Genomic DNA, 21,795 nt, shown 5'->3' with positions numbered 1-21,795 from the left:
GACCAAAGTACAGAGGGTTAGGCTATGCTATTGTGCACCTACCTGATGCATCAGAAGGTGCGAGGCCCTTGCTAAATTCTGTGCACAGACTTTGAGATCTATACTTTAGACTGTATCTAAACCTGCTCCAACATGGACTGACATTCTGGCCTACTTTCAGCCGATGCGACTTGTCTGTCGCTGAACAGTCGCTTTTTATGTATTCAGCACCTATGTATAATGTTGTAAAAATGCTCTAGAAGCTAAAGTCGCAGAAATGTCACACATATTTGGCCTGCAACTTTCTGTGCGACAAATTCAGACAGGAAAAATCAGTATAAATCCTTAGAAAATTATCCCCCAGTGTCTCCATCTGCTGGCGGTATTGAATAAGCATTGCTGCACTGATGGGGTATGCATTAGACGAAAAAAAAGAAGAAAAAGAAGAATAATACGCCCAGAAAAGAGGCGAAAAGGAGAAAAACGTAAAAAAACGTGAAAAAAAAGTAAGAGGAAGAGAAGGGAAAAAAAGGTGGAAATGGGTTTAAAAGTGATTTCGGCGGAGAAATATATATATATATATATATATATATATATATATATACGCGCACACACACACATATATATAAACGTATTCTCCGTTGAGATATTGCAGCCGCTGCTGTGTCCAGGCCCAGGAGCCTTAGCACTGTGCTGTGATGTCACTCAATACCACTGACATCACTAGGTGTAAACAACATCTCTCCTTTGCTGTGTATGTGACTATGGAGCTGTTTGGTGATGTCGTCTATTATGGCCTTCATAGAAGCAACAGGAGATTGTTGCATCCATCTAGAACCCTCAGAACTACAGTGCTATGATGTCACTCACTTCCACAGGCCTTGCAGAGTGTAAACAACAACAACCCAGCTTTGTTGTGTATGTAACCATAGGGATTTGTGATGTCACCTAGAACCTTCACAGCAGCGACAGCTTTATGAGGAGCATCAGCACTGCTCTGCCTGAGCAGAACCATCACCGCCATAGGTTGTCAAATAACCCGGATTTAACCCACACAGGTAAGTCCAATGGGGTGCAGGCATGTCCTCTATGCTTACAGCTTCCCGTGGGTGTTGGTTTGATACCGTTTGGGGACAGCCAAGGAGGCATCTGCAGGCAACAAAGGTAGGTGTGTGCTTGTGTGTGTGTTTCCTATGCAGATCCTAAGCCCAGTGTCACATGCAAGTAGGAGGAGTAAGAAGGGTTCCTGGCAAATCCGGGTTATGGATTGCATTTAAAAAGGCCCCGTGGGAGTGCAATGGGCCCCTGTCTTGCTGCTTAGCAATAATGGTATGGGTTTAGGTTCTGCTGTGTGTACTGGTGGTTGACTGCCCCCCAGCCCAGAGTGTGCATGGAAAATTGTCTGGCAGCCTCCCTGACAGCAAGCAGTGATAGTGCCCATGAAGGGCACCTTGTTGGGCCCGCCCCTTTCACGGTTATCGCTTCTCGGCCTTTTGGCTAAGATCAAGTGTAGTATCTGTTCTTATCAGTTTAATATCTGATACGTCCCCTATCTGGGGACCATATATTAAATGGATTTTTGAGAACGGGGGCCGATTTCGAAGCTTGCTTCCGTCGCCCTATGCATTGACCCGATATGGCAGTATCTTCGGGTACAGTGCACCACCCCCTTACAGGGTTAAAAAGAAAGATTCCTACTTTCATTGCTACCTGCTTGCTGGCTAGCCAGCTAGCCAGCCCTGTGGGCCTTGCTGCTGCTGCAGCCAAAAAACAAAAGGTGGTGCTGCTGCTGCTTCTGCTGCTTCTGCTTCTGCTTGTGTCTGGCCGCTGTTGGAGCGTCCAGGCACAGGACTTCTGCTGCTGCTGACTAAATGGCCTCCTTAATTGGATCATTTGAGTAGCCAGCACACCTGTGCAGGTAGGGCATGACATGATAGGCAGCTGCCTTGATAGCGGGTGGGTGCTGAATGTTCCTAATTGACAAAATAAGATTAATGCTTATGAAGAAATATAAAATCTCATCCCTTCCCCAATATCGCGCCACACCCCTACCCCTTAATTCCCTGGTTGAACTTGATGGACATATGTCTTTTTTCGACCGTACTAACTATGTAACTATGTAACATAACATGGGGGGGGGGGGGGGGGTCTCCTGGCTGTTCACACAGGTGTGTCATTGCTGTACATTGACCATGCATTGCTTCTGTGGTATTGCAAAGGCAAAGACAAATGCTTCCAGCCATCCATTGCACTAATGGATTGGTCATCAGCTGGCTGTCTATGTCCCGCATCAATATAGACCAAAGTACAGAGGGTTAGGCTATGCTATTGTGCACCTACCTGATGCATCAGAAGGTGCGAGGCCCTTGCTAAATTCTGTGCACAGACTTTGAGATCTATACTTTAGACTGTATCTAAACCTGCTCCAACATGGACTGACATTCTGGCCTACTTTCAGCCGATGCGACTTGTCTGTCGCTGAACAGTCGCTTTTTATGTATTCAGCACCTATGTATAATGTTGTAAAAATGCTCTAGAAGCTAAAGTCGCAGAAATGTCACACATATTTGGCCTGCAACTTTCTGTGCGACAAATTCAGACAGGAAAAATCAGTATAAATCCTTAGAAAATTATCCCCCAGTGTCTCCATCTGCTGGCGGTATTGAATAAGCATTGCTGCACTGATGGGGTATGCATTAGACGAAAAAAAAGAAGAAAAAGAAGAATAATACGCCCAGAAAAGAGGCGAAAAGGAGAAAAACGTAAAAAAACGTGAAAAAAAAGTAAGAGGAAGAGAAGGGAAAAAAAGGTGGAAATGGGTTTAAAAGTGATTTCGGCGGAGAAATATATATATATATATATATATATATATATATATACGCGCACACACACACATATATATAAACGTATTCTCCGTTGAGATATTGCAGCCGCTGCTGTGTCCAGGCCCAGGAGCCTTAGCACTGTGCTGTGATGTCACTCAATACCACTGACATCACTAGGTGTAAACAACATCTCTCCTTTGCTGTGTATGTGACTATGGAGCTGTTTGGTGATGTCGTCTATTATGGCCTTCATAGAAGCAACAGGAGATTGTTGCATCCATCTAGAACCCTCAGAACTACAGTGCTATGATGTCACTCACTTCCACAGGCCTTGCAGAGTGTAAACAACAACAACCCAGCTTTGTTGTGTATGTAACCATAGGGATTTGTGATGTCACCTAGAACCTTCACAGCAGCGACAGCTTTATGAGGAGCATCAGCACTGCTCTGCCTGAGCAGAACCATCACCGCCATAGGTTGTCAAATAACCCGGATTTAACCCACACAGGTAAGTCCAATGGGGTGCAGGCATGTCCTCTATGCTTACAGCTTCCCGTGGGTGTTGGTTTGATACCGTTTGGGGACAGCCAAGGAGGCATCTGCAGGCAACAAAGGTAGGTGTGTGCTTGTGTGTGTGTTTCCTATGCAGATCCTAAGCCCAGTGTCACATGCAAGTAGGAGGAGTAAGAAGGGTTCCTGGCAAATCCGGGTTATGGATTGCATTTAAAAAGGCCCCGTGGGAGTGCAATGGGCCCCTGTCTTGCTGCTTAGCAATAATGGTATGGGTTTAGGTTCTGCTGTGTGTACTGGTGGTTGACTGCCCCCCAGCCCAGAGTGTGCATGGAAAATTGTCTGGCAGCCTCCCTGACAGCAAGCAGTGATAGTGCCCATGAAGGGCACCTTGTTGGGCCCGCCCCTTTCACGGTTATCGCTTCTCGGCCTTTTGGCTAAGATCAAGTGTAGTATCTGTTCTTATCAGTTTAATATCTGATACGTCCCCTATCTGGGGACCATATATTAAATGGATTTTTGAGAACGGGGGCCGATTTCGAAGCTTGCTTCCGTCGCCCTATGCATTGACCCGATATGGCAGTATCTTCGGGTACAGTGCACCACCCCCTTACAGGGTTAAAAAGAAAGATTCCTACTTTCATTGCTACCTGCTTGCTGGCTAGCCAGCTAGCCAGCCCTGTGGGCCTTGCTGCTGCTGCAGCCAAAAAACAAAAGGTGGTGCTGCTGCTGCTTCTGCTGCTTCTGCTTCTGCTTGTGTCTGGCCGCTGTTGGAGCGTCCAGGCACAGGACTTCTGCTGCTGCTGACTAAATGGCCTCCTTAATTGGATCATTTGAGTAGCCAGCACACCTGTGCAGGTAGGGCATGACATGATAGGCAGCTGCCTTGATAGCGGGTGGGTGCTGAATGTTCCTAATTGACAAAATAAGATTAATGCTTATGAAGAAATATAAAATCTCATCCCTTCCCCAATATCGCGCCACACCCCTACCCCTTAATTCCCTGGTTGAACTTGATGGACATATGTCTTTTTTCGACCGTACTAACTATGTAACTATGTAACATAACATGGGGGGGGGGGGGTCTCCTGGCTGTTCACACAGGTGTGTCATTGCTGTACATTGACCATGCATTGCTTCTGTGGTATTGCAAAGGCAAAGACAAATGCTTCCAGCCATCCATTGCACTAATGGATTGGTCATCAGCTGGCTGTCTATGTCCCGCATCAATATAGACCAAAGTACAGAGGGTTAGGCTATGCTATTGTGCACCTACCTGATGCATCAGAAGGTGCGAGGCCCTTGCTAAATTCTGTGCACAGACTTTGAGATCTATACTTTAGACTGTATCTAAACCTGCTCCAACATGGACTGACATTCTGGCCTACTTTCAGCCGATGCGACTTGTCTGTCGCTGAACAGTCGCTTTTTATGTATTCAGCACCTATGTATAATGTTGTAAAAATGCTCTAGAAGCTAAAGTCGCAGAAATGTCACACATATTTGGCCTGCAACTTTCTTTGCGACAAATTCAGACAGGAAAAATCAGTATAAATCCTTAGAAAATTATCCCCCAGTGTCTCCATCTGCTGGCGGTATTGAATAAGCATTGCTGCACTGATGGGGTATGCATTAGACGAAAAAAAAGAAGAAAAAGAAGAATAATACGCCCAGAAAAGAGGCGAAAAGGAGAAAAACGTAAAAAAACGTGAAAAAAAAGTAAGAGGAAGAGAAGGGAAAAAAAGGTGGAAATGGGTTTAAAAGTGATTTCGGCGGAGAAATATATATATATATATATATATATATATATATATATATATATATACGCGCACACACACACATATATATAAACGTATTCTCCGTTGAGATATTGCAGCCGCTGCTGTGTCCAGGCCCAGGAGCCTTAGCACTGTGCTGTGATGTCACTCAATACCACTGACATCACTAGGTGTAAACAACATCTCTCCTTTGCTGTGTATGTGACTATGGAGCTGTTTGGTGATGTCGTCTATTATGGCCTTCATAGAAGCAACAGGAGATTGTTGCATCCATCTAGAACCCTCAGAACTACAGTGCTATGATGTCACTCACTTCCACAGGCCTTGCAGAGTGTAAACAACAACAACCCAGCTTTGTTGTGTATGTAACCATAGGGATTTGTGATGTCACCTAGAACCTTCACAGCAGCGACAGCTTTATGAGGAGCATCAGCACTGCTCTGCCTGAGCAGAACCATCACCGCCATAGGTTGTCAAATAACCCGGATTTAACCCACACAGGTAAGTCCAATGGGGTGCAGGCATGTCCTCTATGCTTACAGCTTCCCGTGGGTGTTGGTTTGATACCGTTTGGGGACAGCCAAGGAGGCATCTGCAGGCAACAAAGGTAGGTGTGTGCTTGTGTGTGTGTTTCCTATGCAGATCCTAAGCCCAGTGTCACATGCAAGTAGGAGGAGTAAGAAGGGTTCCTGGCAAATCCGGGTTATGGATTGCATTTAAAAAGGCCCCGTGGGAGTGCAATGGGCCCCTGTCTTGCTGCTTAGCAATAATGGTATGGGTTTAGGTTCTGCTGTGTGTACTGGTGGTTGACTGCCCCCCAGCCCAGAGTGTGCATGGAAAATTGTCTGGCAGCCTCCCTGACAGCAAGCAGTGATAGTGCCCATGAAGGGCACCTTGTTGGGCCCGCCCCTTTCACGGTTATCGCTTCTCGGCCTTTTGGCTAAGATCAAGTGTAGTATCTGTTCTTATCAGTTTAATATCTGATACGTCCCCTATCTGGGGACCATATATTAAATGGATTTTTGAGAACGGGGGCCGATTTCGAAGCTTGCTTCCGTCGCCCTATGCATTGACCCGATATGGCAGTATCTTCGGGTACAGTGCACCACCCCCTTACAGGGTTAAAAAGAAAGATTCCTACTTTCATTGCTACCTGCTTGCTGGCTAGCCAGCTAGCCAGCCCTGTGGGCCTTGCTGCTGCTGCAGCCAAAAAACAAAAGGTGGTGCTGCTGCTGCTTCTGCTGCTTCTGCTTCTGCTTGTGTCTGGCCGCTGTTGGAGCGTCCAGGCACAGGACTTCTGCTGCTGCTGACTAAATGGCCTCCTTAATTGGATCATTTGAGTAGCCAGCACACCTGTGCAGGTAGGGCATGACATGATAGGCAGCTGCCTTGATAGCGGGTGGGTGCTGAATGTTCCTAATTGACAAAATAAGATTAATGCTTATGAAGAAATATAAAATCTCATCCCTTCCCCAATATCGCGCCACACCCCTACCCCTTAATTCCCTGGTTGAACTTGATGGACATATGTCTTTTTTCGACCGTACTAACTATGTAACTATGTAACATAACATGGGGGGGGGGGGGGGTCTCCTGGCTGTTCACACAGGTGTGTCATTGCTGTACATTGACCATGCATTGCTTCTGTGGTATTGCAAAGGCAAAGACAAATGCTTCCAGCCATCCATTGCACTAATGGATTGGTCATCAGCTGGCTGTCTATGTCCCGCATCAATATAGACCAAAGTACAGAGGGTTAGGCTATGCTATTGTGCACCTACCTGATGCATCAGAAGGTGCGAGGCCCTTGCTAAATTCTGTGCACAGACTTTGAGATCTATACTTTAGACTGTATCTAAACCTGCTCCAACATGGACTGACATTCTGGCCTACTTTCAGCCGATGCGACTTGTCTGTCGCTGAACAGTCGCTTTTTATGTATTCAGCACCTATGTATAATGTTGTAAAAATGCTCTAGAAGCTAAAGTCGCAGAAATGTCACACATATTTGGCCTGCAACTTTCTGTGCGACAAATTCAGACAGGAAAAATCAGTATAAATCCTTATAAAATTATCCCCCAGTGTCTCCATCTGCTGGCGGTATTGAATAAGCATTGCTGCACTGATGGGGTATGCATTAGACGAAAAAAAAGAAGAAAAAGAAGAATAATACGCCCAGAAAAGAGGCGAAAAGGAGAAAAACGTAAAAAAACGTGAAAAAAAAGTAAGAGGAAGAGAAGGGAAAAAAAGGTGGAAATGGGTTTAAAAGTGATTTCGGCGGAGAAATATATATATATATATATATATATATATATATATATATATATATATATATACGCGCACACACACACATATATATAAACGTATTCTCCGTTGAGATATTGCAGCCGCTGCTGTGTCCAGGCCCAGGAGCCTTAGCACTGTGCTGTGATGTCACTCAATACCACTGACATCACTAGGTGTAAACAACATCTCTCCTTTGCTGTGTATGTGAGTATGGAGCTGTTTGGTGATGTCGTCTATTATGGCCTTCATAGAAGCAACAGGAGATTGTTGCATCCATCTAGAACCCTCAGAACTACAGTGCTATGATGTCACTCACTTCCACAGGCCTTGCAGAGTGTAAACAACAACAACCCAGCTTTGTTGTGTATGTAACCATAGGGATTTGTGATGTCACCTAGAACCTTCACAGCAGCGACAGCTTTATGAGGAGCATCAGCACTGCTCTGCCTGAGCAGAACCATGACCGCCATAGGTTGTCAAATAACCCGGATTTAACCCACACAGGTAAGTCCAATGGGGTGCAGGCATGTCCTCTATGCTTACAGCTTCCCGTGGGTGTTGGTTTGATACCGTTTGGGGACAGCCAAGGAGGCATCTGCAGGCAACAAAGGTAGGTGTGTGCTTGTGTGTGTGTTTCCTATGCAGATCCTAAGCCCAGTGTCACATGCAAGTAGGAGGAGTAAGAAGGGTTCCTGGCAAATCCGGGTTATGGATTGCATTTAAAAAGTCCCCGTGGGAGTGCAATGGGCCCCTGTCTTGCTGCTTAGCAATAATGGTATGGGTTTAGGTTCTGCTGTGTGTACTGGTGGTTGACTGCCCCCCAGCCCAGAGTGTGCATGGAAAATTGTCTGGCAGCCTCCCTGACAGCAAGCAGTGATAGTGCCCATGAAGGGCACCTTGTTGGGCCCGCCCCTTTCACGGTTATCGCTTCTCGGCCTTTTGGCTAAGATCAAGTGTAGTATCTGTTCTTATCAGTTTAATATCTGATACGTCCCCTATCTGGGGACCATATATTAAATGGATTTTTGAGAACGGGGGCCGATTTCGAAGCTTGCTTCCGTCGCCCTATGCATTGACCCGATATGGCAGTATCTTCGGGTACAGTGCACCACCCCCTTACAGGGTTAAAAAGAAAGATTCCTACTTTCATTGCTACCTGCTTGCTGGCTAGCCAGCTAGCCAGCCCTGTGGGCCTTGCTGCTGCTGCAGCCAAAAAACAAAAGGTGGTGCTGCTGCTGCTTCTGCTGCTTCTGCTTCTGCTTGTGTCTGGCCGCTGTTGGAGCGTCCAGGCACAGGACTTCTGCTGCTGCTGACTAAATGGCCTCCTTAATTGGATCATTTGAGTAGCCAGCACACCTGTGCAGGTAGGGCATGACATGATAGGCAGCTGCCTTGATAGCGGGTGGGTGCTGAATGTTCCTAATTGACAAAATAAGATTAATGCTTATGAAGAAATATAAAATCTCATCCCTTCCCCAATATCGCGCCACACCCCTACCCCTTAATTCCCTGGTTGAACTTGATGGACATATGTCTTTTTTCGACCGTACTAACTATGTAACTATGTAACATAATATGGGGGGGGGGGGGGGTCTCCTGGCTGTTCACACAGGTGTGTCATTGCTGTACATTGACCATGCATTGCTTCTGTGGTATTGCAAAGGCAAAGACAAATGCTTCCAGCCATCCATTGCACTAATGGATTGGTCATCAGCTGGCTGTCTATGTCCCGCATCAATATAGACCAAAGTACAGAGGGTTAGGCTATGCTATTGTGCACCTACCTGATGCATCAGAAGGTGCGAGGCCCTTGCTAAATTCTGTGCACAGACTTTGAGATCTATACTTTAGACTGTATCTAAACCTGCTCCAACATGGACTGACATTCTGGCCTACTTTCAGCCGATGCGACTTGTCTGTCGCTGAACAGTCGCTTTTTATGTATTCAGCACCTATGTATAATGTTGTAAAAATGCTCTAGAAGCTAAAGTCGCAGAAATGTCACACATATTTGGCCTGCAACTTTCTGTGCGACAAATTCAGACAGGAAAAATCAGTATAAATCCTTAGAAAATTATCCCCCAGTGTCTCCATCTGCTGGCGGTATTGAATAAGCATTGCTGCACTGATGGGGTATGCATTAGACGAAAAAAAAGAAGAAAAAGAAGAATAATACGCCCAGAAAAGAGGCGAAAAGGAGAAAAACGTAAAAAACGTGAAAAAAAAGTAAGAGGAAGAGAAGGGAAAAAAAGGTGGAAATGGGTTTAAAAGTGATTTCGGCGGAGAAATATATATATATATATATATATATATATATATATATATATATATATATACGCGCACACACACACATATATATAAACGTATTCTCCGTTGAGATATTGCAGCCGCTGCTGTGTCCAGGCCCAGGAGCCTTAGCACTGTGCTGTGATGTCACTCAATACCACTGACATCACTAGGTGTAAACAACATCTCTCCTTTGCTGTGTATGTGACTATGGAGCTGTTTGGTGATGTCGTCTATTATGGCCTTCATAGAAGCAACAGGAGATTGTTGCATCCATCTAGAACCCTCAGAACTACAGTGCTATGATGTCACTCACTTCCACAGGCCTTGCAGAGTGTAAACAACAACAACCCAGCTTTGTTGTGTATGTAACCATAGGGATTTGTGATGTCACCTAGAACCTTCACAGCAGCGACAGCTTTATGAGGAGCATCAGCACTGCTCTGCCTGAGCAGAACCATCACCGCCATAGGTTGTCAAATAACCCGGATTTAACCCACACAGGTAAGTCCAATGGGGTGCAGGCATGTCCTCTATGCTTACAGCTTCCCGTGGGTGTTGGTTTGATACCGTTTGGGGACAGCCAAGGAGGCATCTGCAGGCAACAAAGGTAGGTGTGTGCTTGTGTGTGTGTTTCCTATGCAGATCCTAAGCCCAGTGTCACATGCAAGTAGGAGGAGTAAGAAGGGTTCCTGGCAAATCCGGGTTATGGATTGCATTTAAAAAGGCCCCGTGGGAGTGCAATGGGCCCCTGTCTTGCTGCTTAGCAATAATGGTATGGGTTTAGGTTCTGCTGTGTGTACTGGTGGTTGACTGCCCCCCAGCCCAGAGTGTGCATGGAAAATTGTCTGGCAGCCTCCCTGACAGCAAGCAGTGATAGTGCCCATGAAGGGCACCTTGTTGGGCCCGCCCCTTTCACGGTTATCGCTTCTCGGCCTTTTGGCTAAGATCAAGTGTAGTATCTGTTCTTATCAGTTTAATATCTGATACGTCCCCTATCTGGGGACCATATATTAAATGGATTTTTGAGAACGGGGGCCGATTTCGAAGCTTGCTTCCGTCGCCCTATGCATTGACCCGATATGGCAGTATCTTCGGGTACAGTGCACCACCCCCTTACAGGGTTAAAAAGAAAGATTCCTACTTTCATTGCTACCTGCTTGCTGGCTAGCCAGCTAGCCAGCCCTGTGGGCCTTGCTGCTGCTGCAGCCAAAAAACAAAAGGTGGTGCTGCTGCTGCTTCTGCTGCTTCTGCTTCTGCTTGTGTCTGGCCGCTGTTGGAGCGTCCAGGCACAGGACTTCTGCTGCTGCTGACTAAATGGCCTCCTTAATTGGATCATTTGAGTAGCCAGCACACCTGTGCAGGTAGGGCATGACATGATAGGCAGCTGCCTTGATAGCGGGTGGGTGCTGAATGTTCCTAATTGACAAAATAAGATTAATGCTTATGAAGAAATATAAAATCTCATCCCTTCCCCAATATCGCGCCACACCCCTACCCCTTAATTCCCTGGTTGAACTTGATGGACATATGTCTTTTTTCGACCGTACTAACTATGTAACTATGTAACATAACATGGGGGGGGGGGGGGGTCTCCTGGCTGTTCACACAGGTGTGTCATTGCTGTACATTGACCATGCATTGCTTCTGTGGTATTGCAAAGGCAAAGACAAATGCTTCCAGCCATCCATTGCACTAATGGATTGGTCATCAGCTGGCTGTCTATGTCCCGCATCAATATAGACCAAAGTACAGAGGGTTAGGCTATGCTATTGTGCACCTACCTGATGCATCAGAAGGTGCGAGGCCCTTGCTAAATTCTGTGCACAGACTTTGAGATCTATACTTTAGACTGTATCTAAACCTGCTCCAACATGGACTGACATTCTGGCCTACTTTCAGCCGATGCGACTTGTCTGTCGCTGAACAGTCGCTTTTTATGTATTCAGCACCTATGTATAATGTTGTAAAAATGCTCTAGAAGCTAAAGTCGCAGAAATGTCACACATATTTGGCCTGCAACTTTCTGTGCGACAAATTCAGACAGGAAAAATCAGTATAAATCCTTAGAAAATTATCCCCCAGTGTCTCCATCTGCTGGCGGTATTGAATAAGCATTGCTGCACTGATGGGGTATGCATTAGACGAAAAAAAAGAAGAAAAAGAAGAATAATACGCCCAGAAAAGAGGCGAAAAGGAGAAAAACGTAAAAAAACGTGAAAAAAAAGTAAGAGGAAGAGAAGGGAAAAAAAGGTGGAAATGGGTTTAAAAGTGATTTCGGCGGAGAAATATATATATATATATATATATATATATATATATATATATATATACGCGCACACACACACATATATATAAACGTATTCTCCGTTGAGATATTGCAGCCGCTGCTGTGTCCAGGCCCAGGAGCCTTAGCACTGTGCTGTGATGTCACTCAATACCACTGACATCACTAGGTGTAAACAACATCTCTCCTTTGCTGTGTATGTGACTATGGAGCTGTTTGGTGATGTCGTCTATTATGGCCTTCATAGAAGCAACAGGAGATTGTTGCATCCATCTAGAACCCTCAGAACTACAGTGCTATGATGTCACTCACTTCCACAGGCCTTGCAGAGTGTAAACAACAACAACCCAGCTTTGTTGTGTATGTAACCATAGGGATTTGTGATGTCACCTAGAACCTTCACAGCAGCGACAGCTTTATGAGGAGCATCAGCACTGCTCTGCCTGAGCAGAACCATCACCGCCATAGGTTGTCAAATAACCCGGATTTAACCCACACAGGTAAGTCCAATGGGGTGCAGGCATGTCCTCTATGCTTACAGCTTCCCGTGGGTGTTGGTTTGATACCGTTTGGGGACAACCAAGGAGGCATCTGCAGGCAACAAAGGTAGGTGTGTGCTTGTGTGTGTGTTTCCTATGCAGATCCTAAGCCCAGTGTCACATGCAAGTAGGAGGAGTAAGAAGGGTTCCTGGCAAATCCGGGTTATGGATTGCATTTAAAAAGGCCCCGTGGGAGTGCAATGGGCCCCTGTCTTGCTGCTTAGCAATAATGGTATGGGTTTAGGTTCTGCTGTGTGTACTGGTGGTTGACTGCCCCCCAGCCCAGAGTGTGCATGGAAAATTGTCTGGCAGCCTCCCTGACAGCAAGCAGTGATAGTGCCCATGAAGGGCACCTTGTTGGGCCCGCCCCTTTCACGGTTATCGCTTCTCGGCCTTTTGGCTAAGATCAAGTGTAGTATCTGTTCTTATCAGTTTAATATCTGATACGTCCCCTATCTGGGGACCATATATTAAATGGATTTTTGAGAACGGGGGCCGATTTCGAAGCTTGCTTCCGTCGCCCTATGCATTGACCCAATATGGCAGTATCTTCGGGTACAGTGCACCACCCCCTTACAGGGTTAAAAAGAAAGATTCCTACTTTCATTGCTACCTGCTTGCTGGCTAGCCAGCTAGCCAGCCCTGTGGGCCTTGCTGCTGCTGCAGCCAAAAAACAAAAGGTGGTGCTGCTGCTGCTTCTGCTGCTTCTGCTTCTGCTTGTGTCTGGCCGCTGTTGGAGCGTCCAGGCACAGGACTTCTGCTGCTGCTGACTAAATGGCCTCCTTAATTGGATCATTTGAGTAGCCAGCACACCTGTGCAGGTAGGGCATGACATGATAGGCAGCTGCCTTGATAGCGGGTGGGTGCTGAATGTTCCTAATTGACAAAATAAGATTAATGCTTATGAAGAAATATAAAATCTCATCCCTTCCCCAATATCGCGCCACACCCCTACCCCTTAATTCCCTGGTTGAACTTGATGGACATATGTCTTTTTTCGACCGTACTAACTATGTAACTATGTAACATAACATGGGGGGGGGGGGGGTCTCCTGGCTGTTCACACAGGTGTGTCATTGCTGTACATTGACCATGCATTGCTTCTGTGGTATTGCAAAGGCAAAGACAAATGCTTCCAGCCATCCATTGCACTAATGGATTGGTCATCAGCTGGCTGTCTATGTCCCGCATCAATATAGACCAAAGTACAGAGGGTTAGGCTATGCTATTGTGCACCTACCTGATGCATCAGAAGGTGCGAGGCCCTTGCTAAATTCTGTGCACAGACTTTGAGATCTATACTTTAGACTGTATCTAAACCTGCTCCAACATGGACTGACATTCTGGCCTACTTTCAGCCGATGCGACTTGTCTGTCGCTGAACAGTCGCTTTTTATGTATTCAGCACCTATGTATAATGTTGTAAAAATGCTCTAGAAGCTAAAGTCGCAGAAATGTCACACATATTTGGCCTGCAACTTTCTGTGCGACAAATTCAGACAGGAAAAATCAGTATAAATCCTTAGAAAATTATCCCCCAGTGTCTCCATCTGCTGGCGGTATTGAATAAGCATTGCTGCACTGATGGGGTATGCATTAGACGAAAAAAAAGAAGAAAAAGAAGAATAATACGCCCAGAAAAGAGGCGAAAAGGAGAAAAACGTAAAAAAACGTGAAAAAAAAGTAAGAGGAAGAGAAGGGAAAAAAAGGTGGAAATGGGTTTAAAAGTGATTTCGGCGGAGAAATATATATATATATATATATATATATATATATATATATATATATATATACGCGCACACACACACATATATATAAACGTATTCTCCGTTGAGATATTGCAGCCGCTGCTGTGTCCAGGCCCAGGAGCCTTAGCACTGTGCTGTGATGTCACTCAATACCACTGACATCACTAGGTGTAAACAACATCTCTCCTTTGCTGTGTATGTGACTATGGAGCTGTTTGGTGATGTCGTCTATTATGGCCTTCATAGAAGCAACAGGAGATTGTTGCATCCATCTAGAACCCTCAGAACTACAGTGCTATGATGTCACTCACTTCCACAGGCCTTGCAGAGTGTAAACAACAACAACCCAGCTTTGTTGTGTATGTAACCATAGGGATTTGTGATGTCACCTAGAACCTTCACAGCAGCGACAGCTTTATGAGGAGCATCAGCACTGCTCTGCCTGAGCAGAACCATCACCGCCATAGGTTGTCAAATAACCCGGATTTAACCCACACAGGTAAGTCCAATGGGGTGCAGGCATGTCCTCTATGCTTACAGCTTCCCGTGGGTGTTGGTTTGATACCGTTTGGGGACAGCCAAGGAGGCATCTGCAGGCAACAAAGGTAGGTGTGTGCTTGTGTGTGTGTTTCCTATGCAGATCCTAAGCCCAGTGTCACATGCAAGTAGGAGGAGTAAGAAGGGTTCCTGGCAAATCCGGGTTATGGATTGCATTTAAAAAGGCCCCGTGGGAGTGCAATGGGCCCCTGTCTTGCTGCTTAGCAATAATGGTATGGGTTTAGGTTCTGCTGTGTGTACTGGTGGTTGACTGCCCCCCAGCCCAGAGTGTGCATGGAAAATTGTCTGGCAGCCTCCCTGACAGCAAGCAGTGATAGTGCCCATGAAGGGCACCTTGTTGGGCCCGCCCCTTTCACGGTTATCGCTTCTCGGCCTTTTGGCTAAGATCAAGTGTAGTATCTGTTCTTATCAGTTTAATATCTGATACGTCCCCTATCTGGGGACCATATATTAAATGGATTTTTGAGAACGGGGGCCGATTTCGAAGCTTGCTTCCGTCGCCCTATGCATTGACCCGATATGGCAGTATCTTCGGGTACAGTGCACCACCCCCTTACAGGGTTAAAAAGAAAGATTCCTACTTTCATTGCTACCTGCTTGCTGGCTAGCCAGCTAGCCAGCCCTGTGGGCCTTGCTGCTGCTGCAGCCAAAAAACAAAAGGTGGTGCTGCTGCTGCTTCTGCTGCTTCTGCTTCTGCTTGTGTCTGGCCGCTGTTGGAGCGTCCAGGCACAGGACTTCTGCTGCTGCTGACTAAATGGCCTCCTTAATTGGATCATTTGAGTAGCCAGCACACCTGTGCAGGTAGGGCATGACATGATAGGCAGCTGCCTTGATAGCGGGTGGGTGCTGAATGTTCCTAATTGACAAAATAAGATTAATGCTTATGAAGAAATATAAAATCTCATCCCTTCCCCAATATCGCGCCACACCCCTACCCCTTAATTCCCTGGTTGAACTTGATGGACATATGTCTTTTTTCGACCGTACTAACTATGTAACTATGTAACATAACATGGGGGGGGGGGGGGGGGGGGTCTCCTGGCTGTTCACACAGGTGTGTCATTGCTGTACATTGACCATGCATTGCTTCTGTGGTATTGCAAAGGCAAAGACAAATGCTTCCAGCCATCCATTGCACTAATGGATTGGTCATCAGCTGGCTGTCTATGTCCCGCATCAATATAGACCAAAGTACAGAGGGTTAGGCTATGCTATTGTGCACCTACCTGATGCATCAGAAGGTGCGAGGCCCTTGCTAAATTCTGTGCACAGACTTTGAGATCTATACTTTAGACTGTATCTAAACCTGCTCCAACATGGACTGACATTCTGGCCTACTTTCAGCCGATGCGACTTGTCTGTCGCTGAACAGTCGCTTTTTATGTATTCAGCACCTATGTATAATGTTGTAAAAATGCTCTAGAAGCTAAAGTCGCAGAAATGTCACACATATTTGGCCTGCAACTTTCTGTGCGACAAATTCAGACAGGAAAAATCAGTATAAATCCTTAGAAAATTATCCCCCAGTGTCTCCATCTGCTGGCGGTATTGAATAAGCATTGCTGCACTGATGGGGTATGCATTAGACGAAAAAAAAGAAGAAAAAGAAGAATAATACGCCCAGAAAAGAGGCGAAAAGGAGAAAAACGTAAAAAAACGTGAAAAAAAAGTAAGAGGAAGAGAAGGGAAAAAAAGGTGGAAATGGGTTTAAAAGTGATTTCGGCGGAGAAATATATATATATATATATATATATATATATATATATATATATATATATACGCGCACACACACACATATATATAAACGTATTCTCCGTTGAGATATTGCAGCCGCTGCTGTGTCCAGGCCCAGGAGCCTTAGCACTGTGCTGTGATGTCACTCAATACCACTGACATCACTAGGTGTAAACAACATCTCTCCTTTGCTGTGTATGTGACTATGGAGCTGTTTGGTGATGTCGTCTATTATGGCCTTCATAGAAGCAACAGGAGATTGTTGCATCCATCTAGAACCCTCAGAACTACAGTGCTATGATGTCACTCACTTCCACAGGCCTTGCAGAGTGTAAACAACAACAACCCAGCTTTGTTGTGTATGTAACCATAGGGATTTGTGATGTCACCTAGAACCTTCACAGCAGCGACAGCTTTATGAGGAGCATCAGCACTGCTCTGCCTGAGCAGAACCATCACCGCCATAGGTTGTCAAATAACCCGGATTTAACCCACACAGGTAAGTCCAATGGGGTGCAGGCATGTCCTCTATGCTTACAGCTTCCCGTGGGTGTTGGTTTGATACCGTTTGGGGACAACCAAGGAGGCATCTGCAGGCAACAAAGGTAGGTGTGTGCTTGTGTGTGTGTTTCCTATGCAGATCCTAAGCCCAGTGTCACATGCAAGTAGGAGGAGTAAGAAGGGTTCCTGGCAAATCCGGGTTATGGATTGCATTTAAAAAGGCCCCGTGGGAGTGCAATGGGCCCCTGTCTTGCTGCTTAGCAATAATGGTATGGGTTTAGGTTCTGCTGTGTGTACTGGTGGTTGACTGCCCCCCAGCCCAGAGTGTGCATGGAAAATTGTCTGGCAGCCTCCCTGACAGCAAGCAGTGATAGTGCCCATGAAGGGCACCTTGTTGGGCCCGCCCCTTTCACGGTTATCGCTTCTCGGCCTTTTGGCTAAGATCAAGTGTAGTATCTGTTCTTATCAGTTTAATATCTGATACGTCCCCTATCTGGGGACCATATATTAAATGGATTTTTGAGAACGGGGGCCGATTTCGAAGCTTGCTTCCGTCGCCCTATGCATTGACCCAATATGGCAGTATCTTCGGGTACAGTGCACCACCCCCTTACAGGGTTAAAAAGAAAGATTCCTACTTTCATTGCTACCTGCTTGCTGGCTAGCCAGCTAGCCAGCCCTGTGGGCCTTGCTGCTGCTGCAGCCAAAAAACAAAAGGTGGTGCTGCTGCTGCTTCTGCTGCTTCTGCTTCTGCTTGTGTCTGGCCGCTGTTGGAGCGTCCAGGCACAGGACTTCTGCTGCTGCTGACTAAATGGCCTCCTTAATTGGATCATTTGAGTAGCCAGCACACCTGTGCAGGTAGGGCATGACATGATAGGCAGCTGCCTTGATAGCGGGTGGGTGCTGAATGTTCCTAATTGACAAAATAAGATTAATGCTTATGAAGAAATATAAAATCTCATCCCTTCCCCAATATCGCGCCACACCCCTACCCCTTAATTCCCTGGTTGAACTTGATGGACATATGTCTTTTTTCGACCGTACTAACTATGTAACTATGTAACATAACATGGGGGGGGGGGGGTCTCCTGGCTGTTCACACAGGTGTGTCATTGCTGTACATTGACCATGCATTGCTTCTGTGGTATTGCAAAGGCAAAGACAAATGCTTCCAGCCATCCATTGCACTAATGGATTGGTCATCAGCTGGCTGTCTATGTCCCGCATCAATATAGACCAAAGTACAGAGGGTTAGGCTATGCTATTGTGCACCTACCTGATGCATCAGAAGGTGCGAGGCCCTTGCTAAATTCTGTGCACAGACTTTGAGATCTATACTTTAGACTGTATCTAAACCTGCTCCAACATGGACTGACATTCTGGCCTACTTTCAGCCGATGCGACTTGTCTGTCGCTGAACAGTCGCTTTTTATGTATTCAGCACCTATGTATAATGTTGTAAAAATGCTCTAGAAGCTAAAGTCGCAGAAATGTCACACATATTTGGCCTGCAACTTTCTGTGCGACAAATTCAGACAGGAAAAATCAGTATAAATCCTTAGAAAATTATCCCTCAGTGTCTCCATCTGCTGGCGGTATTGAATAAGCATTGCTGCACTGATGGGGTATGCATTAGACGAAAAAAAAGAAGAAAAAGAAGAATAATACGCCCAGAAAAGAGGCGAAAAGGAGAAAAACGTAAAAAAACGTGAAAAAAAAGTAAGAGGAAGAGAAGGGAAAAAAAGGTGGAAATGGGTTTAAAAGTGATTTCGGCGGAGAAATATATATATATATATATATATATATATATATATATATATATATATATACGCGCACACACACACATATATATAAACGTATTCTCCGTTGAGATATTGCAGCCGCTGCTGTGTCCAGGCCCAGGAGCCTTAGCACTGTGCTGTGATGTCACTCAATACCACTGACATCACTAGGTGTAAACAACATCTCTCCTTTGCTGTGTATGTGACTATGGAGCTGTTTGGTGATGTCGTCTATTATGGCCTTCATAGAAGCAACAGGAGATTGTTGCATCCATCTAGAACCCTCAGAACTACAGTGCTATGATGTCACTCACTTCCACAGGCCTTGCAGAGTGTAAACAACAACAACCCAGCTTTGTTGTGTATGTAACCATAGGGATTTGTGATGTCACCTAGAACCTTCACAGCAGCGACAGCTTTATGAGGAGCATCAGCACTGCTCTGCCTGAGCAGAACCATCACCGCCATAGGTTGTCAAATAACCCGGATTTAACCCACACAGGTAAGTCCAATGGGGTGCAGGCATGTCCTCTATGCTTACAGCTTCCCGTGGGTGTTGGTTTGATACCGTTTGGGGACAGCCAAGGAGGCATCTGCAGGCAACAAAGGTAGGTGTGTGCTTGTGTGTGTGTTTCCTATGCAGATCCTAAGCCCAGTGTCACATGCAAGTAGGAGGAGTAAGAAGGGTTCCTGGCAAATCCGGGTTATGGATTGCATTTAAAAAGGCCCCGTGGGAGTGCAATGGGCCCCTGTCTTGCTGCTTAGCAATAATGGTATGGGTTTAGGTTCTGCTGTGTGTACTGGTGGTTGACTGCCCCCCAGCCCAGAGTGTGCATGGAAAATTGTCTGGCAGCCTCCCTGACAGCAAGCAGTGATAGTGCCCATGAAGGGCACCTTGTTGGGCCCGCCCCTTTCACGGTTATCGCTTCTCGGCCTTTTGGCTAAGATCAAGTGTAGTATCTGTTCTTATCAGTTTAATATCTGATACGTCCCCTATCTGGGGACCATATATTAAATGGATTTTTGAGAACGGGGGCCGATTTCGAAGCTTGCTTCCGTCGCCCTATGCATTGACCCGATATGGCAGTATCTTTGGGTACAGTGCACCACCCCCTTACAGGGTTAAAAAGAAAGATTCCTACTTTCATTGCTACCTGCTTGCTGGCTAGCCAGCTAGCCAGCCCTGTGGGCCTTGCTGCTGCTGCAGCCAAAAAACAAAAGGTGGTGCTGCTGCTGCTTCTGCTGCTTCTGCTTCTGCTTGTGTCTGGCCGCTGTTGGAGCGTCCAGGCACAGGACTTCTGCTGCTGCTGACTAAATGGCCTCCTTAATTGGATCATTTGAGTAGCCAGCACACCTGTGCAGGTAGGGCATGACATGATAGGCAGCTGCCTTGATAGCGGGTGGGTGCTGAATGTTCCTAATTGACAAAATAAGATTAATGCTTATGAAGAAATATAAAATCTCATCCCTTCCCCAATATCGCGCCACACCCCTACCCCTTAATTCCCTGGTTGAACTTGATGGACATATGTCTTTTTTCGACCGTACTAACTATGTAACTATGTAACATAACATGGGGGGGGGGGGGGGGGTCTCCTGGCTGTTCACACAGGTGTGTCATTGCTGTACATTGACCATGCATTGCTTCTGTGGTATTGCAAAGGCAAAGACAAATGCTTCCAGCCATCCATTGCACTAATGGATTGGTCATCAGCTGGCTGTCTATGTCCCGCATCAATATAGACCAAAGTACAGAGGGTTAGGCTATGCTATTGTGCACCTACCTGATGCATCAGAAGGTGCGAGGCCCTTGCTAAATTCTGTGCACAGACTTTGAGATCTATACTTTAGACTGTATCTAAACCTGCTCCAACATGGACTGACATTCTGGCCTACTTTCAGCCGATGCGACTTGTCTGTCGCTGAACAGTCGCTTTTTATGTATTCAGCACCTATGTATAATGTAAAAATGCTCTAGAAGCTAAAGTCGCAGAAATGTCACACATATTTGGCCTGCAACTTTCTGTGCGACAAATTCAGACAGGAAAAATCAGTATAAATCCTTAGAAAATTATCCCCCAGTGTCTCCATCTGCTGGCGGTATTGAATAAGCATTGCTGCACTGATGGGGTATGCATTAGACGAAAAAAAAGAAGAAAAAGAAGAATAATACGCCCAGAAAAGAGGCGAAAAGGAGAAAAACGTAAAAAAACGTGAAAAAAAAGTAAGAGGAAGAGAAGGGAAAAAAAGGTGGAAATGGGTTTAAAAGTGATTTCGGCGGAGAAATATATATATATATATATATATATATATATATATATATATATATATACGCGCACACACACACATATATATAAACGTATTCTCCGTTGAGATATTGCAGCCGCTGCTGTGTCCAGGCCCAGGAGCCTTAGCACTGTGCTGTGATGTCACTCAATACCACTGACATCACTAGGTGTAAACAACATCTCTCCTTTGCTGTGTATGTGACTATGGAGCTGTTTGGTGATGTCGTCTATTATGGCCTTCATAGAAGCAACAGGAGATTGTTGCATCCATCTAGAACCCTCAGAACTACAGTGCTATGATGTCACTCACTTCCACAGGCCTTGCAGAGTGTAAACAACAACAACCCAGCTTTGTTGTGTATGTAACCATAGGGATTTGTGATGTCACCTAGAACCTTCACAGCAGCGACAGCTTTATGAGGAGCATCAGCACTGCTCTGCCTGAGCAGAACCATCACCGCCATAGGTTGTCAAATAACCCGGATTTAACCCACACAGGTAAGTCCAATGGGGTGCAGGCATGTCCTCTATGCTTACAGCTTCCCGTGGGTGTTGGTTTGATACCGTTTGGGGACAGCCAAGGAGGCATCTGCAGGCAACAAAGGTAGGTGTGTGCTTGTGTGTGTGTTTCCTATGCAGATCCTAAGCCCAGTGTCACATGCAAGTAGGAGGAGTAAGAAGGGTTCCTGGCAAAT

The 21,795-nt window shown here is 45.8% G+C and overlaps 9 non-coding genes across 9 annotated transcripts; all 9 read left to right on the top strand.

Annotated features, from left to right (window-relative positions):
• Positions 1-1,456: 1,456 nt before the first annotated feature.
• Positions 1,457-1,647, top strand: LOC130305354 (U2 spliceosomal RNA). Its single transcript, XR_008854952.1, has one exon. It is a non-coding gene; the product is annotated as a U2 spliceosomal RNA (small nuclear RNA).
• A 2,084-nt stretch (positions 1,648-3,731) lies between these two features.
• LOC130305343 (U2 spliceosomal RNA) lies at positions 3,732-3,922 on the top strand. The gene has a single exon (XR_008854942.1). It is a non-coding gene; the product is annotated as a U2 spliceosomal RNA (small nuclear RNA).
• A 2,090-nt stretch (positions 3,923-6,012) lies between these two features.
• LOC130305331 (U2 spliceosomal RNA) lies at positions 6,013-6,203 on the top strand. Its single transcript, XR_008854930.1, has one exon. It is a non-coding gene; the product is annotated as a U2 spliceosomal RNA (small nuclear RNA).
• A 2,098-nt stretch (positions 6,204-8,301) lies between these two features.
• LOC130305319 (U2 spliceosomal RNA) lies at positions 8,302-8,492 on the top strand. Its single transcript, XR_008854918.1, has one exon. It is a non-coding gene; the product is annotated as a U2 spliceosomal RNA (small nuclear RNA).
• A 2,095-nt stretch (positions 8,493-10,587) lies between these two features.
• LOC130305307 (U2 spliceosomal RNA) lies at positions 10,588-10,778 on the top strand. Its single transcript, XR_008854906.1, has one exon. It is a non-coding gene; the product is annotated as a U2 spliceosomal RNA (small nuclear RNA).
• Positions 10,779-12,870: 2,092 nt separating this feature from the next.
• LOC130305342 (U2 spliceosomal RNA) lies at positions 12,871-13,061 on the top strand. The gene has a single exon (XR_008854941.1). It is a non-coding gene; the product is annotated as a U2 spliceosomal RNA (small nuclear RNA).
• Positions 13,062-15,156: 2,095 nt separating this feature from the next.
• On the top strand, positions 15,157-15,347 carry LOC130305295 (U2 spliceosomal RNA). Its single transcript, XR_008854894.1, has one exon. It is a non-coding gene; the product is annotated as a U2 spliceosomal RNA (small nuclear RNA).
• Positions 15,348-17,448: 2,101 nt separating this feature from the next.
• LOC130305341 (U2 spliceosomal RNA) lies at positions 17,449-17,639 on the top strand. Its single transcript, XR_008854940.1, has one exon. It is a non-coding gene; the product is annotated as a U2 spliceosomal RNA (small nuclear RNA).
• A 2,094-nt stretch (positions 17,640-19,733) lies between these two features.
• Positions 19,734-19,924, top strand: LOC130305327 (U2 spliceosomal RNA). The gene has a single exon (XR_008854925.1). It is a non-coding gene; the product is annotated as a U2 spliceosomal RNA (small nuclear RNA).
• The last annotated feature ends 1,871 nt before the right edge of the window (positions 19,925-21,795 follow it).

The sequence above is a fragment of the Hyla sarda genome, unplaced genomic scaffold, assembly GCF_029499605.1.
Source record: "Hyla sarda isolate aHylSar1 unplaced genomic scaffold, aHylSar1.hap1 scaffold_131, whole genome shotgun sequence".
NCBI classification, from domain to species: Eukaryota; Metazoa; Chordata; class Amphibia; order Anura; family Hylidae; genus Hyla; species Hyla sarda.
Note: the sequence above shows the minus strand (reverse complement) of the source record. Positions and strands in the feature narration are given on the sequence as shown.